Below are 9,757 nucleotides of genomic sequence, written 5' to 3' on the forward strand. Positions count from 1 at the left end.
TTCTTTCTCCCTCTCTTCCTGCCCCTCCCTGCTTGTGCATGCTCTCTGTCATTCAAATAAATTTTTAAAAATCACACTAATAAAGGATGATTAATGCAAGTCCGTAGCCTCTTTCCCATACCTGTTGATCCCTGATTTTTCAGGCTTTATCCTTTCAGAATACTAAAAAAACAACCTATTCACCACTGCTGATGAGTCTATATATATTTTTACCTCAAACTACTTCTCTCCACAAAAAGTAGATGATGAAGTATACTGGTAAAAATAGCCTGAATTTTCATAAGGTTTATCTTCTGCCCTCTGGATCAGATATGTCTTACCAAAATCTTACACTATTTTGCTTATCTAATTAACTTGATGTCATCAATATAATGGACCATCTACAGAATGTCCAGATGGTTCAGGCTCTCTTAGACTAGATTATGGCAGAGAATAGAAAAGTTAACACAGCCCTGGAGCAAAAGATAAATGCATACTGCTGGCTGTCCCACATTGATTCAAATTGCCTCTGTTGCTTCTTTTTGCTCTGGGACAAAAACAAAACAAAACAAAAAAGACAGACTCACCAGACTAATGTACCTAGGACCATGTCGGCCTGCTTTAGAAGAGATACCACATCTAATACATCAGTTGCCATTGGGATTACTATTTGCCTGAATTTGTGGTAAGCTGTTATTATCTGCTAAGCTCTACCTATTTTTTAAAGATCAGACTGGTCAATTAAATAGATAGAGTGGAGACCATCATTTCTGAAACCTTTAGGTTTTTAAGGGTGCTCTCTGATGTTTCTTCTGTGATGAGTTTTTATTATTATTGTTATTATTATTACTATTATTATTATTATCTTGGCTGGGGATGGGGCAGGGATGGGAGGGAAGCACATTTCTGAGCTTCCATTTGGCCTTTCCTACTATGTTAACTCTTGCCCCTCAGAACAAGGGACCAGTACAGGCATCTTGCCAACTGTCAAGTATGTCCATTCTGATCATATATTTGGGGACTAGAAAATAACTACTAGTGTGTGTGTATGTGTGTGTGTGTGTGTGTGTGTGTGTGTGTGTGTACCCAGTGAGCTGGACCTAGGCCAGGATTCAGGATTCCACTTTTTAATCTAATCCACAAATGGCTGTCTTTAAGACGGGGAGTCTTGGTGATATTTTGGATTCAAGATTATCAGTCTTAACCTCAGCTCTATGTTCAATAGTCCTCAAAATATCTGAGTATTCCCCCTTACTAATATAAATGGCCCTAGGTTGCTCTAGGGGAACTGTTACATACTCCTATGGTATTACATGATGTTTCCTTATGAGGATCTAGTCTTTTCTTCAGTCATGAATTCAGGATCTAAAAATAGGATGAGGCTCAAATATTGAACAAGAGATCATGATATTTAACTGTAGTGCCTATATCTTTTATTTCTTTTGGTGTATAAATTTTATAAATTGAGCAGCACTCTTATTGGCTTCCCATTTATCTTGCACCTAGGAATATCATGTTCCATATCTTCATAGTTCTGTGTAGGCCAGCTTCCACTGGCTGTCCTTCAGACTTTGCTATCAGTTGTGATGATTGTACCTACATTGCTTCTAAAGCTTCAGTTTTGCCTCCCAATCTCCATTATCCTGAACCCATCATCCCCATTGCTATCAGGGAGCCCAATTCTATAATAGCATCTCTGATGTCACGCTTGGCCTATAAGAAACATTCATCACTGAACTACTTAGAAGTGCTATAACCTGGTACCCCCTTGTTGGAGCATCTTTTATCAGTTTGGTAGGTGGCATTTCATCCAGGTTCTCCCACAGTGAACTGAGGTTTTCCGGCCTCGTATGGTGTACCTTCTCCGCATGCTTATTTTTCCAAAACTTGTAATCTCTTGCTCCACTTTCTGCCAGAATAGTTCTGGCATTTCTACTTTATTTATTGAGGGTTATCCCTTATCTAAACTTCCAAGAATGTTACAGTATTAACACTGTTTCTTAAGGTCCTCAACAAGGTAATAAATGGTAGCACTCCCATATCAATGAACTCTCTCTTATCCAAACTCATGTTCCACTTCCCCACTCTAATTCCACCCTCAGAATCCCATATATTCTCCAGGATCCTACTGGTACACACTGACTGGCCCATGTTGGCTACTCCTTCTGCATTTCCTATTTAATGCCAGCATGTCTCTGGGAGGGCAGTGTTGTGACTTGGCCCTAGTTATTTTTCAGATGCCTAATATGAGAGGTGGAGATAGATCCTGAAAGGATGTATAATATGTTATGACACAAAGACCTCTGTATTGTCTTCAAACAGAGGAGGAATTCTAGGCTTTAATGGGAAAAAGTGGGCTATTTCTATAGGGTTAGTGTCCTAGGGAAGCTAGAGATTCAAGATTTCTGAATACATTGACTTAGATATCTCCATCCCATATCTCAGTGTAAAACATCTTTGTAACAGAGGTCCTGAGTATAGTGGTCTTGCCAGGATTAAAAATTCAACGTTCTCTGGAACTATTCTGCCCTTATAATTAGATTCTGAGCTTTACCTTCACTTTTTTTCCCCCCTCTAGCTGCTGGAGATGAGAGTCTCTTTATAGGCTGCTTAAGTGACCCTCTGACTTTCACACATCACCTTAAACTACTGATTAATTACCTTCACTATGTTTTTCCAATATCACAAGCAAGAACCAGGAGATTTCAAAGTCCCCATACTTATTACTCTCTTCAAACTTCTTCAAGTTTTCTAATTAAAAGAAAAATACACACACACATGCACACACACATTAAATAGTGCTTAGATTCTGTAATAATGTTATAATTAAGGATACTTTCACTTTTCTTCATTATAAATAAATTGGATAAGCAAACTACATCTTTCTTCTTTCCCATCTATTCCACTGATTTAAATTACTAGAAGAAGAATTTTGTGGTCAAGTGGTGTATCTATCTTAAAAGCTCTTGGTACATATTGTCAAGTATGTTCCAGAAATGTTAGACTAGTGTAAACTTCCACTAGCAGTGAATGAGAGATCTGGGTCCCCAAAACCATCCTTACTTTTGTAATATAATTTGCGGTAATTTTTGTTAATATATCAAGATAAAGAGGCATTTCCTTCTTCATTTTAAATATTTTGAATTTTAAACATGTTAATGGCTCTGTATGTTTTTCTTTTGCAAGTTGCCTGTCTCAATTCTTCAGAAAGGTAAACAACAATACTCAGAACAATGAAGGTCATCTAGTGCAGCATTTACAAAATGTTCTCTGAATATTCCTATGCTCTGATATTGAGAAACTTATGGGGTTAGAGAGAGCAAGCCATCATGGAGAAAGAGAGGCCATGCAACGGAGGAGGGGGAGGGAAGCATATAGCATTATTGGCACATATCTCCAACTCTTCCACTCCCCCAAGCATACACACTCATTTTGTTTCAAAAAGTATCTATGTTTATTTTTATTTTATTTATTTATGTGGCATCTCCTTAAGATTTTCTTTTAAGTATAAAGTCAAGTAAAGCCACTTCAAAAACCATTGCTTCTTGCCCAACCTTCCAGTGTTTTAGATGAGGAGGAAACTGAATCTCAGAAAAGCTGGTGGCCTCTAGCAGCCAAGATCAGCACGTTAGGTTTGATGCCATCAAAGCAGATGATCAATCACCTCCACTCTAGTGCTTCCAGATGGTTTCTTTTTCTCATTACCCAGGTTGGAAACAGTACAAGGTAACTGAAGTATAAAAAGTGTCAATGATTTCTCCTTAAACTTCTCCAGTTACTGCCATTCAGGAAGGGGTGCGACTCTTTTAGTAAGACCTTCACCACTAGTCATCTCCAACAGTTGGCCTTTATGTTCTGTGGCTCTCAAATACAAAGCAGCCTCATCATGTGGATTTCTATAAATGCATTATTTTAAATGAAAGATCAGAGATTAAATAAACTGCCTTAGTTTCCTATCAGTTATACACTGTGATTCACATTTTCCCTTATATCTTCTAAATATTTCAATGATAATATTTTCTAAATAGTGGTTAGCACATCATTTATCAAATCATAATTTACTGAGTCAGTTCAGATTTAAGGAACATCATCTTAGTTATTCAGTTCTTGGACATTATCTGAGCTGAAAATACATTTCTGTTTCAGGTTTTACATATTTTAGCAATTGTTTTCAGCCCATGTACTTTTTTTGCCCTAAAGCAGTTTCAAGAGAGTACAATTTTAAACATCAAAAAGGGAATAATTATACTTTACTTAAATTTTGAACTTTACAGACTACAAACAAGTTTTGCATTCTAAAAATAGCCTTATTTCCAGTTTTTCTACTTTTTCTATCCTTAGCTCCTTACCTTTTTTTTTTTTTAAGATTTTATTTATTTATTCATGAGAGACACAGAGAAAGAGAGAGAGAGGCACAGACACAGGCAGAGGGAGAAGCAGACTCCATGCAGGGAGCCCAACATGGGACTCAATCCCAGGTCTCCAGGATCAGGCCCTGGGCTGAAGGCAGCGCTAAACCGCTGAGCCACCCAGGGTGCCCCAACTCTTTACCTTCGTATTTAATATTTCATATCCTATGATCTATAACTACCATTTATAGTAGTATCTTCTATGTGCTTAGAAATGTATCTGTAATACCTCATTTTGTCTTCATAGTAACAAATATTTAGGTGGGCTAGGGACTGTTATTATGTCCATTTCACAGATGCAGAAATGGAGTCTTAAAGAGGTTCAGGGTCAAATGAGGCTTTAAATCATGGTTCATCTGTTTTTGGAGATGAACCATGTTTCAAGTTTTCATACAGTACATTTATGCCTCCCATGTTATAAAAGGAAATTCAACAATTGTTCCTTTGATCGAGCCTTAATTTCTGTGGTCTCTCCAAGCACTCCAACTTGTATTTCAAATTATAGAAATTTTAATAGACCTATGGCAAAATATACTTTATACTCACAGCAGAATAGCTCAAGACCAACATGTGAAGACATCCTGTTATAAATGCAAAAACTAAGCTGTCTCAGACCCTTTAACATCTAGTAATTCCCTTGTGCATTGAAATGAAAGTACAGAATCATAATGGTTTGGTTTATGCAATCCTAAACCTCTTGAAGGCAGGGCTTTATCTAGCCTAAAGTATACACATATATATTTGTAAAATATGAGACTAGAACTCTAAATCCAGAAAGAACAAGTTTGCTAGATTGTCTCCTTTTAGAAACCACATCTCTTGACTTTCTAATTCTGCTCATGGATAAATCTTCAGTTCTTGGATGTGAAATGTTAAAAATCATAAGAATAGAACTCTTAAGTTAATATAAAGATAACCTAGTAAATCTTTTTAGCATACATATTATATCAATTCTACAGATGATTTTGAAAAATCATTAAATGATGAGGATTTGTTTTGGCTCAATAACTATATTCTGATAATATTTGTGATCTAAAAGGGAGATTAGATGAGAGATGTTGACAAGGTTGTTACCATCACTTATGGAAAATGAAAATGATCTAGAATTCAGCTTCACATTTTATATCTGACAATATTGGGACATGAAACTATGAGGTATTCTAATCGTCTTACATTTTTATATGATTGGCAAAGAGTCTGAACTCCTCGAATGTATGTCATTGACAAAATTTTTGTGAGATGACAAATAGTTTTCCTTGTTTATCAGTTTGGAAAATAAACCCTATGGGGCCTAAACAAGTTTGCTTAAGGTCAACACAGAACACAGATCAGGCTACAGAGTTCAAGATTATACTTTGGTGTATCATTGTTACATTAATTGCCATTTTCAGTACTGGCTTGGCATCTCCTAAGTTTTTTCCCAGCTACTGATTAGCATGGTTTCTCTTGCACATCAATATCTTAGTTTAAATTTTGAAGAGGTGGATCTGATTGACCCAGCTCACCTTATGATGCCAGGGCATAGATCTCCTCTGACAAATGTGATTTGTGCTGACATCACAGCCTGTGACTAGCAAGATTACTGACAAGTTCCACAGCTGATTAGAGGCTCACAAAATGTTCTTATGGTCACCAGAGCAGCCCTGGGTCCAACTATCAGATCTCTGCCTGCTTATTTCTAGAATTTTTTTGAGATTTTACAAGAACTTTTAATAAAGCTCAAATTTTATTTGCGCTAGTTTGAGGGGGTTTCTGTTCCTTATAAACAAAGAGCCTATTCCAGAACAGATCCTAACAACCTTATCAAAAACCTTTCACTTTTACTTTTTACGACTTAAAATATATAAGGTAACTAATATACATTATTCTCTCTTTGAAAAATTGTATTTTTTAGGAGAAAGTTTAAAATGAAAATAAAATCTACTCTGGTTTCATAAAAATAGGCAGCAACTTCAATATATAGATTTCCTGAATGAATGAATGAATGAATGAATAGATGAGGACACTTATGAGAATCAGGAAGTAGAAAAAAGAGAGGAGGGAGGAAAAGTTTTTTCTTGTTTTGCTTTCCTAGAGATTTGGGTGTAACATGGGTAACTTGCTCTAAATTAAAATATAATATAGCAGTTAAGTGGATATACCCAAAGCTAGACTGCTTAGGTTCAAAATTTACTTTGCCAGATTTAGTGGATGACCTGTGAAACTAATCTCCCTGTTTTTCAGTGTCTCATCCTTATATTTGGTTAAATAACTTTCAGTTTTTAACTATTTACCTTAGGTTCCATAAAAATAGACTAAAACCTTTTTATGTATTCATAGCAACTAAACAAAGAAGTAGCTCTAGTGGGCATTTATTATATCGTACTAATTGGACAAAAATAGGATAAATAACCCTAAGATAACTTTGTGAACTGGCTAGGGAGTCGGATGATAAGAAGACTAAAGCTTCTTTCTCAGTGGCCCAAGACAGTGTATAGACTCCTTAAAGCCCAGTTTGGGGAACTGCAATAGGCCTAGACCATAACACAGGTATCCTTCTTCCACCAGAAAATCTTATAATTGGGAAACCTGGGTGGCTCAGCTGTTGAGCATCTGCCTTCTGCACAGGCCGTGACTCCAGGGTCCAAGGATCGAGTCTCGCATCTGGCTCCTTGCAGGGAGCCTGCTTCTCCCTCTGCTTCTCCTTCTGCCTATGTCTCTGTCTCTCAAGAATAAATAAATAAAATGTTAAAAGAAAGAAAATCTTATAATCTCAAATCTTTTACTCTTTCCCTTGAGGGATAGCCACTTAAGAGTCCAATATGCTCTGGAATTGAATAGTACTTGGGCAAAAAGTATGTGCAATGATCATGACAAGTAGAATTTTTACTTTTTTCCCAAGATGTCCTTTTGGTAGCTGTTACAAATCTAGAATCTAGAATGGCATAGATTCCTAACCCTGGTTTACAAACTTTGTCAGCCCATAGGGTTCTGGATTCTAAATCTTTGCCTGGGGTCCTTACCATCTTGATTGGTAAAAATACAATTCTTGGTTATTTCTTGTCTGCCTAGGTTCAATCCCATTACTTTGATGACCTAAGGGAGGTATTTGGTGTACTCCAACTCAAGACTGGTTTCAAACATCGGGAGTTTACTGTCTGGATTTCAGCTATTCCCTTGTTAGCTGTGTTTCTTTGTCTAACCTTTTGGTTGGGTTTACTTGGTCCTGGACTTTTGATTCTTGCCACCCACATTTCTGGTATTATCATATATAGCCAATACTTGTCTCTTTGGGAACAGCAGACTAGGTGACTATCAGGACGGGGGCTAGAAATAATGTTTACAGAGTGACCCTAAGTTTAGGAGCTATACTAGACACTTCAAATATGTGTGTGTGTGTATGTTCAGTCCTTATGAAAAAATATGATATAAAAATTATTAATCTAATTTTACAATGAGAAACCTGAGGCTCAGCAATCATATATAACTTGCTAGAAAAAGCATACAATCAGTGAACAGTGGAATTTCTGGCTCCTCATTACCACTGATCTTAATTGCATCTATGACACAACATTAGCAGCTGGATGTCTGCCTTCATCCGTGGCTGGCTTTCCTTCACTTCTTTGTGGAGAGAGCCCATGTGGTTATTTATTTTTTCTAAATAAATCTTGGCTATTAAAATGAATCAGAGTTTCCTGGAACCCACCACTCATTGGGATCCATATTATACAGATTCTTCCTGAACTTCTTGACTTTCAGTTGAGTCAGAAGAGGAAACAACATAATGGCTAATAGATAAGCTTTGAGGTCAAATATGTGGTCAAGTCCTGGCATCAGCACTAACTAGTCTCTAACTTGGGTCTAATTACTTAACATCTCAATGTGAGAGCAGCGACATCAAGCTTTTAACAGGACCTGAGAAGTAATAAAGAGTAAGTGTTTAGTATAAACACCTAAGTATCCTTGTGGTACTATTTCATAATTATCCATTATTATTATGTACTCTCCCAGTGTACTCTCCCAATCCTGTGTTCTGAACTGAGGTTAAGCAAAGTATAGGGCAAATAAAAGTTAAGTGGGATAAAAACCCAAGACTTGGAATAATAGTTCTCTCTTTTCTTCAACACCTTGTTCTCAACTGCCTGGCCAAAAAGGAAAACATATAGGAATGGAAGGTTTAAAGCTTTCAACGGAGGGAAAAAGTGGTTACACTCCAGTTTTTTTTTTTTTTTTTTTTTTGAGAATTCAATTGATCTGTTATAGTATTTTTTTTTTTTTTGAAACTAGGAAAAGAGTTAATGAAGTTTTGATACAGAGGTTGCATGGAATCAGATTAATGAATGAAAAGTGAGCCGGAATTACTAATGAAAGACAAAACCTTTCCTTCTAGATCATTGATTCAGACCTGGCTGGGTTGTCATACTATTTCATGGCATAATAGCTTTAACCACAGGTCTAGGGGCATTTTGCACTCCATGAATTTAAGTAGAAACTAGTCCAAAAATACTTTAAAAAATTGAGTGTATATTCTCTTAATGGCTAACTGAGCAACTCTGAATAAGTCTCTTGAAGTGCTTTAGCTCTATATTTGTTCTATAAAACTAGTCCCTTTCTTGTATTGACTGCCTATAGCTTCACCAATGAATAGTAAGTACAAGAAACTGATAAACAATTTTAAGTGCAAGTCAGCTGGCCTGCATTGTGGTCATCCCAGGGTTATGTGACCTGAAGCAGATCATTTAGTGTTTCTGCCCTCTGTTTTCTTTTCCGTAAAACAAGCATGTTAATGTTATAATTTGTATGGTTTTGCCATTAACAAATCACTCTCCCATGCGTCAACTCAATTCATATAACAGCCCCTTCCTCACCTACTTCCTTAGGTTGCTGTGGAGATAAAACAAGTTAATAGGTATGAAAAGCTTTTGAAATGTTAAAGAGGCTAGTCAACTGCATGTAGTCATAATGGTTTCGCATTATAATTAGAAAATATTACATAGAGGAACCACGTTTCCATTGCTTAAACAGTGTTCTTAAACCATTAACATAGTCCTCCATTTGGATTTTTTTAGCAAGTGAGCATTTTTTTAAAACAATTTTATTTATTTATTCATGAGAGAGAGAGAGAGAGAGAGAGAGAGAAAGAGGCAGAGACACAGGCAGAGGGAGAAGCAGGCTCCATGCAGGGAGCCCGACGACGTGGGACTCAATCCCGGGATCTCCAGGATCAAGCTCCGGGCTGAAGGCGGCGCTAAACCGCTGAGCTACCCAGGGATCCCCAGCAAGTGGGCATTTAATTTGCATTTCTGAGTTCTTAAACCAGCCAGCCTTTGTAACACACAAAGCAGGGCCACCATGAAGGAGAGCCTCATCAGCTCCACGCCAAATATAGC

This window comes from Canis lupus, chromosome 12 (assembly GCF_011100685.1).
Source record: "Canis lupus familiaris isolate Mischka breed German Shepherd chromosome 12, alternate assembly UU_Cfam_GSD_1.0, whole genome shotgun sequence".
Taxonomy (NCBI): Eukaryota; Metazoa; Chordata; class Mammalia; order Carnivora; family Canidae; genus Canis; species Canis lupus.